The following is a 14,981-nucleotide window of genomic DNA, read 5'->3' as shown; positions in this document are numbered from 1 at the left end:
TTCACACCCAATTGATGTCAATTGGGCTCAATTGATATCCAATTGATATCAATTTGGCTTAATTGATACCTAATTGATATTAATTAGACTCGATTGACATTAATTAACACCCAATTGATGTCAATTGAGCTCAATTGACATCAATTGTAGTCAATTGATATCCAATTGATGTCAATTAAGCCAAATTGAGCTTAATGGATATCAATTACACTCAATTAGCACCTAATTGATATCAATTGAGTCTAATTGAGCTCAATTAACATCAATTAGTACCCAATTGAGTCTAATTGATATCAATTAACACTTAATTGAGTCAAATTGATATCAATTAAGTCTAATTGGGTGTCAATTGATCAATTGGGCTCAATTGATATCAATTGACATCCACTTGGACTCAATTGATCAATTGGGCTCAATTGATATCAATTGACATCCACTTGGACTCAATTGACATCAATTGGGTGCCAATTGAGTCTAATTGACACCCAAGTGATATCAATTGCATCGAATTGGGCTCAATTGACATCAATTCACACCTAATTGATATCAATTGAGCCCAATTGATATTAATTGAGTCTAATTCACACCCAATTGAGTCCAATTGCATCTAATTGGACTCAATTGACATCAATAAACACCCAATTGATGTCAATTAAACTCAATTAATATCAATAAACACCCAATTGATGTCAATTAAGTCCAAATAGATACAATTAGGCTCAATTGACACCTAACTGATGTCAATTGAGTCCAATTGGATTCAATTGAGTTCATTTGGATTAAATTGGATGCAATTAGGCTTAATTGATGTCAATTGAATTAAATTGGATGTAATTTGTCCAATTAATGTCAATTCAGTTCAATTGGATTGACACCTAATTGATGTCAATTGAGTTCAATTCATACCCAATTATTGTTAATTGTGTCCAATTGAGCTCAATTAATACCCAATTGATGTCAATTGGGCTCAATTAACATCAGTTAACACCCTATTGAGTCCAATTGATGTCAATTGAGTCCAATTGGGTCCAATTGGGTCCAATTGATGTCAATTGAGTCCAATTGGGTGTCAATTGATATCAATTGAGCCCAATTGATCAATTAATACCCAATTAGACTTAAATGATGTCAATTAAACTCAATTCATTCAATTTAGCATCAATTATAATCAATTGACACCCAATTGATTAATATTGACATCAATTAGGTGTTAATTGATGTCAATTGAGCCCATGTGACATTAATTGTGTGTCAATTGAATCCAATTGATGTCAATTGAGCCCAATTGACATCAATTGTGTATCAATTGATACACAATTAGCTTCAATTGGGCTCAATTGACATCAATTGACACCCAATTAATGTCAATTAAGCTCCATTGACACCCAATTAGACTTAATTTGGCTCAATTGACATCAATTGACACCCAATTAGACTCAATTTGGCTTAATTAAGTCTAATTGGGCTCAATTTGGCTTAATTAAGTCTAACTGGGCTCAATTAGACTCAATTTGGCTCAATTGATATCAATTGACACCCAATTAGACTCAATTTTACTCAATTGACACCCAATTTTACTCAATTAGACTCAATTTGACTCAATTGACACCCAATTAGACTCAATTTTACTCAATTGACATCAATTGACACCCAATTGATGTAAACTGATGTGAATTGAGCTCAATTGCATCGAATTAGGCTCAATTGACATCAATTGACACCTAATTAATATCAATTGAGAGCAATTGATGTGAATTGATGTCGATTGAGCTCAATTGCATGGAATTAGGTTTAATTGACATCCAATTAATATCAATTGAGTGCAATTGAGCCCAATTCAGCTCAGTTGTAATCAATTGACACCCAATTGATGTCAGTTGCATCCAATTTGGCTCAATTGAAACCCAACTGATGAATTGAGTCCAATTGATGTTAATTGGCACCCAATTGATGTCAATAAGGTTCAATTGATGTTAATTGACACCCAATTGATGTCATTTACGTCCAATTGAGCTCAATTGACACCCAAATTATCCAATTGATGTCATTTACGTCCAATTGAGCTCAATTGACACCCAAATTATCCAATTGAAGTCAATTAGACTTAATTAACTTCAATTGTGTTAATTGGATGTTAATTGATATCAATTAACACCCAATTGCTATCAATTGAGTCTAATTCGACTTAATTGATCCAAATTATCCAATTGAAGTCAATTAGACTTAATTAACTTCAATTGTGTTAATTTGATATTAATTGATATCAATTAATACCCAATTGCTACTATCAATTGAGTCTAATTCGACTCAATTGACACTCAATTTACATCCAATTGGGTGTGAATTGAGCTCAATTGTATCATATTAGGCTCAATTGACATCACAATCGATCACACAATTGAGTGCAATTGAGCCCAATTGATATCAATTGGGCTCAATTGACACCCGACTGATGTTAATTGCATCCTATTGGGCTTAATTGAGCACAATAGGATGCAATTAACACCCAATTGAGTGTCAATTGAGTGCAATTGAGTCCAATTGATCAATTGACACATTGATGTGTGTCAACTGAGCTCAATTGAGCTTAATTAACATTAATTATAATAAATTAACACCCAATTGAAGTCAATTGGACTTAATTAATATCAATTAACATCCAATTATTATCAATTGAGTCCAATTCGACTCAATTGATACTTAGTTTACACCCAATTTATGTAAATTGGTGGGTGTAAATTGGGCTCAATTGCGTCGAATTAGGCACAATTGACATCAATTGACACCCAATTAATATCAATTGAGTGTAAATCAAGTGTAATTGGGCTCAATTGAGTGCAATGATGTCATGGACAATTGAGTCAATTGATGTAAGTATAGTTAGATTTAATTGGTGTGTCAATTGAACTTAAGGCCAGCAAATTATACAAAACTTTTTTTGTGCCAAGAATTTTGAACTTTTGACATCATAAATGAGTCCAGAAGGCCCAAAAATGGTAAGAATGACTGTGAACATGATTTTTTTTATTTTTTTTATTTTTTTATTTTTTTATTTTTTATTTTCTGCCGGGAAAATGGGTTTTCCCGACGGGTCCGCCGGGAAATGACATTTTCCCGGCGAGATTACTGGCAGAGAAGATTTTTGCAGGTCATAAAAAATGCCCCTGAATATACATTGTGATCACAAGAATTTTTATGTTAACAACAGGTTTTGTTAACGTGATTACGAAATTGTGAAGACGTTAATGAAATCCCTGAGGTTGAGGCCATTTCTTCACACCGGTGTACCTAATCCCCCTTTGTACCGCTTTACCAAGCAATCTCGGCACAAAGAGTTCAAGCCATTCTCCCCTTGGCCTCTCCAACCAATGCCAAGGTACCCTCACACATTGCTAGATTCTATAGAAACTTGAAGTGGTAGCAATGGTGAGTGTAGGTACAAAATGATGTGGATAATATCAAATGATAGAACAAGTTTGTTGGCTTACAAGTATTGAGCATGACTCATGCCCTTTTACAATTTAGAACTCATCAATAAAGCATGGACTCATGCCTCAATCCATCATCCAAAAGCTCCAACACAAACCAACAATTCACAATGCCCTCACCATGGCATTTGCATAAGCATTTGTTAACCACAATCAAGGCATTTGCAATTGCATTCCAACAATCCCTAAGCCATAAGTCTTATGCACACACTCTATGCAATTACGCTCTATGCATAAGCCTTATACACACGCTCTATGCATAAGCCATATGCACACGCTCTATGCATAAGCCTTATGCATAAGTCTTATGCATAAGCCATATGCATAAGTCTTATGCGTACGCTCTATGCATAAGCCAATTGCATAAGTCTTATGCATACGCTCTATGCATAAGTCTTATGCATACGCTCTATGCAAGACTTATGCATAAGCTCTATGCTATATGCCTTATGCACTATGCTAACCCTTAATCCCATCACCCAATGGTGTAATAAACATGATCTTGTTTTACATGGATAATAGATCTTACCTTGATAACATATATAAACTCTATGAATAAAGAGAATACCTTATGCATAGAAAAACAGAGCATAAGACTTATATGTTATATGTATAAGAGAGTAAAAACATTCAAAAAGCTTTCAACAAGAAGGCTACGCAAGCTCTATGTACAATGTCCATGCAAGCTTTCAAGAAACCTATGCATAGAGATTTTATAAGGTTGTAAGAAACCTATGCATAGAGATTTTATAAGCTTGCAAACTCTATGCATAAAGCCTATGCATAGAGCTTATGCATAGAGATTTCACAAGCTCACAAGCTCTATGAATAGAGCTTATGCATAAAGCTTGCAAGAGGCTATGCATAGAGATTGCAAGCTTATGATAGGTTTTATGCATAGATATTAAATTAATCCTATGTGTAAGCTTACAAGAACCCAAAACTAACCCTAAACCATAAAACAGGGATGCAATAATTCATAGAAAATAGCATAAACAAGAAAAATCGAAAGAGGATCTACCTCTTTTTTGCAAAGCTGAAGGAGAGGATTGGTAAAAGATTGGTGAGGTGAAAGAGCTGCAAAACAAAATATTAAACAAACTAATTAGTAAATTAAACACAAGAAAAAGAACTAATACAAAACCCTAAAATCTCTATGCATGCATTAGGAGATCTATGCATACATAGAGAGCTCTCAACATACATAGAGAGCCAAAAAAACATACATAGAGAGCTCTCAACATACATAGAGAGCCAAAAAAACACAAAACCCTAAACATCCTAATTCTTAAATTAAAAAGTAAAAGCAATTGCAAGAACATATTAAGAGAAGGAGGAGAGGAGAAAAGAAGGAAGAAGGAGAAAAGAGGAGAGATGAAAAAAGAGGAGAGGGAGAGAAAGAGAAGAGGGAGAGAAAGACACCTTCTCTTGTGTAACGCGCTCTCCTATGCGAAAAAATCAGAAAATAAGCTCTCGGCTGTGAAAAACTTACGAGCGCCGGTATATGCTACGGAATATGCGTCGGTATATGCCACGGAATGTGCGTTGGTATACGCGTCGGAATATGTGTCGGTATAGTCGTCGGTATATGCGTCGGGACACGAAAATTTGAAAAAACCCCGCCCTACAATACTCCTCCAACATTACGACGGACATACCGACGTTCGACATTTGCGTCGGTATGCCCTCAAGCTCTTGTAGTGTCGGTCTGCGTGCGTTGAGTTGTGTTTCTGACGACCTCTTCTTCTCACGACTTTTCCAAAAGCGGCCAACAGTCCCCAAAATCGGCCAAAAAGCAGCTTTTCTTGGAAAGCGTGCGCTTTTGCCCTCTTTAGTATGCTTTTGCCATCTTTAGTGTGCGGGTACAGAACCTCAACGTTCCTTTAGAAAACAGCCCTGTTTGGAGCGTCGCCACGCCTACCTCGTAGATCCAATGGACGAGCTTGATAGCTCATCTCGAAGATCGAACCCTCTTCTTTCCCTTTGCATTTGACCTTTCATGGCCAATTCTTCCATCTCGACCTCCGTCTAATACTTGCAACTCTTGACACGGAAATCTAGATGCACTTTTAGCTCAAAACCACCATGTTAGTAACTTCCAACCTCCATACAGGCATGAAAACGAGTGAAGCATAAAATTTTCACTAGGACAACGTTTTCCTACTCAACAAGATCTAAAACTCTCTCATACAAAGTTTCTTCAAATTATTTCTCTAACCAACTCAAATTCAAGCCGCAAAATCCAGCCGACACAATAATGGACAAAAACCAAAATTTTTTGACCAATACAAAACTTTCTCAAAACCTCAAAGCATCAAAACCATCCATTTTGAACACTAAATACGATATAGATTCCAAAATATTTCATAACAAAATTGGAGCGTCACAAGCATTCAATAGCAATGCATAGCTTTCACATATAAAAGTCAATTCATACCGTTTTTTTTCCTTTCGCTCTTTTTTATAGATTGTGCAAGAATAGTGTCATCGACAAGTCTTTTTCCTAATTGTTGTAAAAAAATTTCAAATTACAATGGTAATGGCTTCGTGTTGTTTCTCAATACTTCCGCTCATGCTATGAAGCAACATGGAATAAGGACCTAAATCACTAGATTGTGCTTCCTTTTGTATCTAAAATATCAATTTAAAATGAAAGTAGCATCTTAGAGTAATATTCCATAAAATGAGTATATTGGTTTTTATATTCCCTTAAAAAAACATAAATTTCCAAGAAAAATAGTACCTGGACTATTGTGACTGCTTCATGTTTTTCAAAATGCCCATCCATACTTTCCAACAATTTCCAATATGGTCCTAATTCGGATGATTCCATTGTCTTGTTTATCTAAAGGATCAATAAATCTTTAAATATTTAGAATTGAATCCCAGACTGAAAGGAAAGTATGTAGCGTTTCATATGCTGCCATATTTAGAAAAATGTGTCTTTATATAAACATATCATCATCATCATATTATCAATAATGGATTCACAACTCTCTCAAAGTCAAAACCTCTCATACTAATGTTATAAAATATACATGGAAGTTTTTAAAATCACCTCATATTGAGAAAGATGTGTATCTTTAGTGTGAACATCATCACAATCTTCAACATCATCATCATCCTGTAATCATGCATATTTATGTCATAGAATGAAAAGAGTAGATTATATAAATTACAAGGATATATGCATACCAACATAAAAGTAGAAAGTTATACCAACTGCATGGATAAGTCAACCATATGGCCTTTGTTTGCACTGCATTGCACAAGCATCAACTCCAATCCATGATCTATGGAGTTCTAAATAAAGAAATCATTTAAATAGTAAGATATAAGAAACCGAAACTTTGCTATTTAAAGTCTAAACATTTCACTTAAAAGATGCATATGAGCTCAAAATAAAGAGCAAGTGGGTTGACTTGCAAGAGGCTCATTCTTGTAGTCTTATCAATTTGTAATCTTTCCAAATGGCCATCTAGAATAATACGTTGCCTGAAATATGTAGCACCAAAGAAAGTCATGATTTCTCCATAAAAATGAATAGAGAAGATTGAAGTTATAAGTGCCTTCCAATGCTATCATCTGCTTTCAAACTTAAGAACGATGTTTTCTTACACATTGTCCTTGTAAAATAACTAACAAATACTTCTAATGATTTGAAATACATAAAAAAGAGTGTGTGCGAGGAGCGAGTTTTTTTTGTCAACTAGCATGTTTTGTTCCACCTATTCCACTTATGATATCTCTTTCTATTCTCTCTTAGTGACATCTCTCTCTCTCTCTCTCTCCCTCTCCCTCCCTCTCTCTCTCTCCCTCTCTCCCCTCCTCTCTCTATCTTTCCTACAAACTTCTCTCTCTCTCTCTCTCTCCCTCTCTCCCTCCCCTCCTCTCTCAATCTCTCGTAAAAACCTCTCTCTCTCAGTCTCTCTCTCTCTCTCTCTCTCTCTCTCTCTTCGTCCCCCCTTCTCTCTCTCTCTCTCTCTCTCTCTCTCTCTCTCTCTCTCCACGACCTCCTTGTCCCACTCCTATGTCTCACTTTGTCACATTTATCTCCCTCTCTCTCTCTCTCTCTCTCTCTCTCTCTCTCTTTTACTACCCCTCTCTCTCTCTCTCTCTCTCTCTCTCTCTCTCTCTCTCTCTCAGATTGTTAGCAATCGTACATGGCATGTGGTTTGTAAACATAGAAGCCTTTCATTATATTTTTGCAAAATGGGTTGTGCAATGATGGCCACCATTAGGGATGAAGTGCTTGGGAAATATATCCTTGGTGAAGTGCTTGGGAAATATATCCTTTTGATTAGCAAGCTGTTCATCCTTCATCTTTTGTTTGAGGTCAGTAGCAATCTTGAAGATATCCAGCTTGCCAAAATCTGGTAATATTTGCATCTCCGAGTTTCGACATCCCGAGGAAAAGGATTACATACCTCAAATTCTCTTGGGAATCTTCCTTGGATTGGTCGGGATATGCACCTCCCAATTCTCAGTTTTGATCAGCATCTCTTCACTTCACAAATCATGTAGCATTTGCACTTTTCAATCAGGGTCTCCCTAATAACATGGGATATGCTTGCTTCTCCATTGCAAGCACAATAAAACTGTCACTGTAGTAGATTCCACCAACAATATTTACCACATCTTGCAGCATACATCTTGGCTCTATAGGCCTCTAATATGCCTTGCGGAGTCGGAAAGGTGTAGGTTTGTACTTGGAGAATTGTAAGCGCTCAACAATCTCCTCGAAAATAATATTAACTCCCGATCCGCCATCAATAGTGACACTAAGAATTGTCTGCTTCTTTATTTTGATCTTGATGATGATTGGTACTGTTTCATCCACCACAGGTGTATCTATGATTGGAAGAGTAACTGGGGACTCTATCTCCCTCAGTTGCACAGTGATTGCCTTGATACATTGAGAGAAAAATTATCGACAATACTGAGGAATCCTCATTAATTCAGCAAAATTAAGACTCGCCTTCCTATTCTTAAATGTTTAGAGTGCATTGGATATCTCAGGATTAACCTCAATAGGCATATTCGAAGTGTCTTCATTATCCTTTTCCCTAGAAGATTCACCTCTCTCGGTGATTTTAGTTGTATTACAATACTTCGTCTTACAAGCTTCTTCCAAGTTCTCGCTCCTCGAACACCTGGTACACCACTTCTCGCGGTACTGGTCGGCTTGCCTCGAATGCCCATCTCCTTCAGAGCCTTGTACAGCTCGGTCTTCAATTTATCTCTTTTTACCATAGGCTCTTTTGTGTCGCTCTCGGTTTCACCTATTTTCTTGTGTTTAACCTTTCCTTCACTCTTCTCAAGAGCAACGGCTAGGTTCAGCAAATCTTCATAAGATCATGTTGGATTCATGATCTCCGGCTTTTGTAGGTAAATGTGGGTGCATCCAGTAGTCAACTTGGCTCACATTGATTTGTCATTGGGCACTGTCGACAATTGATTTATTAGAGCTCTCATCCGCAACACAAAATCTTGGACAGATTCGCTCTTCTGTTGCTTGAGTTTGCTCAATTTTGTGCGAATATCCTGCTCATTTATCTCCTATCTGAATCTTCTAAGAAATGCTTCCAATATGGTCCTCCAGTCTCAAAAATAACCAATCAGATATTGATTGAACCATCTTTGTGTTGTTTTAACGAGAGTACAGGGGAAGTAATCCATATACTTTTCATCAGTGATGATAGCTCCATTTATGTGGCACAGTCGCAAAAAGCTCTGCAAAGTGGCTGGATTTTCATCATCCATACCCTTATAATTCTGAAATTTGACTTTGATATTGGAACCAGGCTTCCTCTCACGTTCTAGTGGCACTACAGCTCGATCTTCACAAAACTCGAGCCATGCAGCTGTTTGGTTTGGCATAAAAGACTCCTCACCATAAACGAGGTGAACATGTCTTCTACTTGGGATCATTGGGTCACCAAGATACTCAGCATAATCCGGTCTCCTTGATTCGCCAAGTCTTCTATCATATATTTCTTCTTGAGGTGGTTGAATTCACGCGCACTCGTGCCACCAACATATCTTCAAGTTGAAGTGGTACCGTACTTCTTCTTCTGAGATTGAAATCCAGTCTGGGCTAGGTGGAGCTCGGGCCACTTCCTGAAAGTTCTTGGCTTCCACTGCCTTAGGTACTCGGCGATGTCTCTCCCCATCTGAGACTCGCTCGTCTTCAGGTTTTACCGACTCGTAGTCGGCTGGTACGTGAATTGATTGTGGAATAAGACTTTGTCGGCAGTGCTTGGTCTGATTATTCTGAGGATTTTGATATGCGGGAGATGATATGGCCATTCGTTCTCCGCTGCTACGTTTGCATCTTGCTCTGGTGTTGACGGGCTTGATTCATGTCATCTAGAGCGTCGCATCCAAAAACAAATGGATTAGGCCCTTCTGATTCAACATAATACTTGGCTTCCAACCCTTGGGTAGCGTGGTCGACCTCCTCTTGACGTGTTGTCTGCTTCTATTGGATAGTTGATGTAGCTGCAAATCTACCTCAAACATTGAATTATGGTTCTAAGACCGCTCTAGATCTCATTGCTGGATGTAGCCAATCCCGCTGATTCAGAATTTCCTCTCGCCGTGTTGCATAACGCTTTCTTCTTTCGCATATTGTATCTGCCATTACTGAACTTAAAAATATCTCTCTACTAGGATTTCTACCTCACTTTTCAGAATTCCCCACTAAAACAACTCGTCAACTCAAAGAATTTCAACTCACCCTCCCCAGTAGGATCACCAAATGTTGACGGTCCGGTTTGTTCAGCAAAAAGGTGAGCACTTACCACCATAGTCTTGGGATCTTCCTTTGAACCAAGATTCAACTCCTGAGTTGGCTCATGTATAAATTTCTCCGAGCCGAGTCGACTCATGTCAACTGGGGTCTCAACAAGCTCTCGTTCTCCTTCAATATCGATCTCCAAGGAGTACCCCTAGAATTGTGCCAGCACTACATTCCTCTTGTTCCAGATGCCAAACCAATTTAACAACAAAGATACATGATGAATCCCTTGGGGGGGTCACTATATGTAAATCCTCTATATCACGTGCGTTCAAGGCCTATTTAAAAAGTCCCTTATCTGTGAATTTTTTAGTGAATATAATGTATCCTTTCCTATTCAAATCTATAATTTTTTTAAAAAATACAATAAATAAATCCCCTCTGTAAATATATTTCTGTAAGTTTTAAATATTTAAAATATCCTTCTGTTGAACCCACGTGATACTTACATATTTATACGAGTGACCCCCCCGAGATGAATCCTAACTATGCCAAGCATGTAAAAGTTGAACTGGATTAGCTGCTGTGAGCCGGATTCATATATACAATTGATATAAGTGATTGGTTATTCCAATTGTTGTGGTTTATTTCCAATTATTGTCATGCCCAAGAAGAATGGCAAACTGCACATCTGTGTTGACTACATAAAATTAAATGGGCAAACTATATCAGATCCATTTCTCGTTCCATTTATGGATGGTATTTTAGACCAGGTAGCTAGTCATGAAATGCATTCTTTTATGGATGGATACAATGGATATAATCAGATCACTATAGCACCAGAGGATCAATCAAAAAATGCATTCTTTTATGGATGGATACAATGGATATAATCAGATCACTATAGCACCAGAGGATCAATCAAAAACTGCTTTCATCACTGAGTGGGGTTCTTATTCCACTCAGGTTATGCCATTTGGATTGTGTAATGCCCCATCCACTTTCCAAAAGTTTGTGGTGGAAACTTTCAGAGATTATCTCACCGAGTTCATTGCTATATATCTGGATGACTTTTGTGTGTGTTCCTCTTAAAAAGATCATTTATGTTATCTCGAGAAAGTATTTCAAAAATGCCAAAAAGTAAGTATTTCTCTTAATCCTACTAAGAGTGTCTTTTGTATTCGAGTTGGAATATTGCATGGTCATGTGATTTTGCAGGAGGGAATCAAAACTGAGCTTGGTAAAATCCAAGCAATCGAGCAAATGCCAAAACCCGAGGATCTCACTCAACTCCGATCATTTGTGGGATTTATAAGTATTTATCGGAGGTTGATCAAACATTTTGCCAAAATTGCATCCCTGTTGTACGAGACACCAACTTTGTGGGATTTATAAGTATTTATCGGAGGTTGATCAAACATTTTGCCAAAATTGCATCCCTGTTGTACGAGACACCAACTTTGTTTGGTATGAATTGTCTAATGCCTTTCATGAATTAAGAATCGAGAAACAATAACATCGATCTTGAGGTAGTCAAGATGTGATATCATTTTCCGGGGTTACTATTTTTCTGAGCGAAAACCCCTGAGCGGACGAGCGGTGGGAGGGGTCAAAATATATAGTCTCAAGTCATTTTTGGGAAGCAACAAACTCCATATTTTGTCAAAGAATATGTCTACATCTTAAAAATTGAAAGTTCACTAATTTTATGACTTTAAAATATCTTTTTTTTTCTTTCACAATAGGATGAATCAAAAAAGTTTGAGAAACTTTCCTTCTTAGAGCTCCTCGATCAAAGCTAAGGAGCAAAAGTCATGACCCCTTCTTTTTACGCCATCCGAGGGTATTCTGCCAGCACAATATGATTGGAACAAGCTCTCCAAACCATATTCCAACTTTTGACCCCTTCTTTGTAGGCCCTCTAAGGGTATTCCGCCGGCGGAATACCGTTGGAGGTCCTACAAAGAAAGGGTCATAACTTTTTCCCCTTAGCTCGGATTGAGGAGCTATAAAATGGAAAGTTGCTCAAAATTTCATGATCTATCCACCAATGGTAGGATTAAAAGTATCATTTGAAGAGATCTGAAAGAGTGAAATTGGGAATTTTAAGATGTACATGAGAGTCACAACCTTGCTTGAATGCTCCCCTAATTCACAATATGGTAGCCAGGGGTTTCATGAGGGCTCCCATTCCGTTGAAAGTGCTTGGGTTTGGAGAATTGGGAATATTTTAAAAATTCCTTTCTTTTCTTTTCATATTTGATATTTTAATAGAGATTAATTTATGGTGAATTACACTAGCTTTAGATATAAGGGTTTTCAAGCTCTTATCTAAGGAATATGCTATATATGGATACATGAGAGCTTCTTAATATTTCAAATATGGGATTGCTAAAGGTAAGGAAAACTCTTCTAAATCCCTTGAATTACCATCTAGAGGAATATGGTAGGAAGAAATTCATAAGAGTTTCTTAAGAGTTTACTCTTTGTTCAAATATAGATGATGTTCTAAAATCATGAGTTTTATAATGAGAAATAGGTAACAATATGGTTCCATAAATTGTAAGAAAACCATAAATGTCTGTGCTCAACAAATAGCAGGATCTCGTATGCAAGAGAGACAAACTGATAGTATGGAGAATCAAAAAATGATTATTGTAATCTCGATACAATAGATGGCGGTGCCTCCCAGCCGTGTGCTCCTGTTGAGGGAGCTTTGATGGCATGCTGGAAACAGTGGAGGACGAAGGCTGTATGCTAAAGGCTCAGGGTCTATAGCTTGTGTTGATACTGGGCTTTCATTGTTGGAATTAGGGTTGCAGGAATGCACACACAACTTCAAGAAGATGAGGAAGCTTGAGCACAACACAGTAGTGTATTATGAGTGCCAAAAATGAAAGATAACAAGCCCTAGAAGATAATGGGCGTATATACAATGCACGGGGGAAAAAACCTCCTAGTGAGGGAAAAAGTGCCCCGGCGGTCCTAAGTGTGTTCACACACATCACTACTATAATATGGTAACAAATCCCCCCTGGAGTGATGCGGTGAACAAGAGCTAGCACTCATGTATAGGGAAGTGTCAAGCTATGTGGACGAATCCACAAAAGGGAGTAAGCCCAAAGCTTTGCGAAAAGCTTCGAACTTCTCACGAGGCAGAGCCTTTGTGAAAAGGTCTGCAAGGTTATCCTGTGTTGGCACATAAGCCAAACTGATCTCTCCTGCAGAGAGTCTCTCCCTGACATAATGGTAGTGCACCTCAATGTGCTTCGTACGAGCATGGAACACTGGGTTCCGCGCAACTGCCAATGCGCTCTGACTGTCAGTGAAGATGGTGGTGGCAGATGGCTGCCCAACACCCAAATCAGCCATAAGGCGTCTGAGCCACACACACTCAACCGTAGCTGTGAAAGCTGCCCTGTACTCAGCTTCACAACTAGAAGTGGCCACAGTAGGCTGCTTCTTGCTCAACCATGATATGCATGAGCTTCCAAGCATGAAGCAAAAACCACTCGTGGACACGCGTGTGTCATAACAACCAGCCCAGTCAGAATCTGAAAAAGCATGTAAATCTGGCGGCAATGATCCCCCCTTGGGATAAAACAACCCAAGATGCCGAGTACCACTCAAATAGCGAAAGATACGCTTCACTGCCTGCCAATGCTTAATGCCTGGGCTATGCATAAATCTGCTCACCTGTGAGACTGCAAACTGAATGTCTGGCCTCGTAATGCATACATAAATGAGGCAACCAACAGCTGTCTGATAGAGTGTGACATCAAAGTGATCTCCAGCATCATGAAGACTCAACTTCAAACCTGTCTCCATTGGAGTAGCAATAGGCTTGCAGTCTTCAAGGCCAAATCTCCGCAACAATGTTTCAATATACTTTGTCTGACACAAAGCAATACCTCCATCACACTGCTTAAATTGTATCCCCAAATAATGATGCAAATGCCCCAAATCTGACATCTCAAAAGAGGCATTCAAATCAGCCTTAAAATCAGCAATATGACTCTCATTTGGTCCTGTGAGCAGCATGTCATCGACATAGAGAGCAATGATTAGATGTACACCATCCACACGTTTAGCATACAAAGTGCTTTCTGTTGGACTATTCTGAAACCCATGTGCAGTCAAATATGCATGTATTTTTTCATACCAAGCTCGTGGAGCTTGCTTTAAACCATATAAAGCCTTTTTTAACCTGCACACTTTGTTTTCCTGCCCTCTTTGAACAAAACCACGAGGCTGCGATGATACATACACCTCCTCATGCAAATCTCCATTTAAGAACGCAGTCTTTATGTCCAGCTGATGTACATTCCAACCATTATGAGCTGCTAATGCACAGATGCTACGAACAGTGGTCATACGACATGTGGGAGCAAAAGTCTCATCAAAATCAATGCCCTTCTCTTGAGCATAACCTTTTGCAACAAGCCTAGCCTTATGGCGATCCACTGTGCCATCAGGCTTACGCTTCAATTTGTATACCCACTTAGTGCCAATGGCCTTCTTGCCAGGGGGCAAGTCACATAAAGACCATGTACCATTCTTCATAATAGCATCGTATTCTGCTTGCATAGCAGCCATCCAATTTTCTGAACTTTGTGCCTCATCAAATGAAACAGGCTCACTTTCATCGCACATACTAGAAACAGCCAATGCATAACAATCTGACGCATAAGAGGCACCATGAGAGCCAGAACGAGTGCGACTAGACAAAGGGGCATCCAACTTGCTGTCACGCA

This window comes from Cibotium barometz, chromosome 24, assembly GCF_041138505.1.
Source record: "Cibotium barometz isolate CiBa-2024 chromosome 24, ASM4113850v1, whole genome shotgun sequence".
Classification (NCBI taxonomy): Eukaryota; Viridiplantae; Streptophyta; class Polypodiopsida; order Cyatheales; family Cibotiaceae; genus Cibotium; species Cibotium barometz.
The sequence above is the reverse complement of the archived record's forward strand: the minus strand, read 5'-3'. Positions refer to the sequence as shown.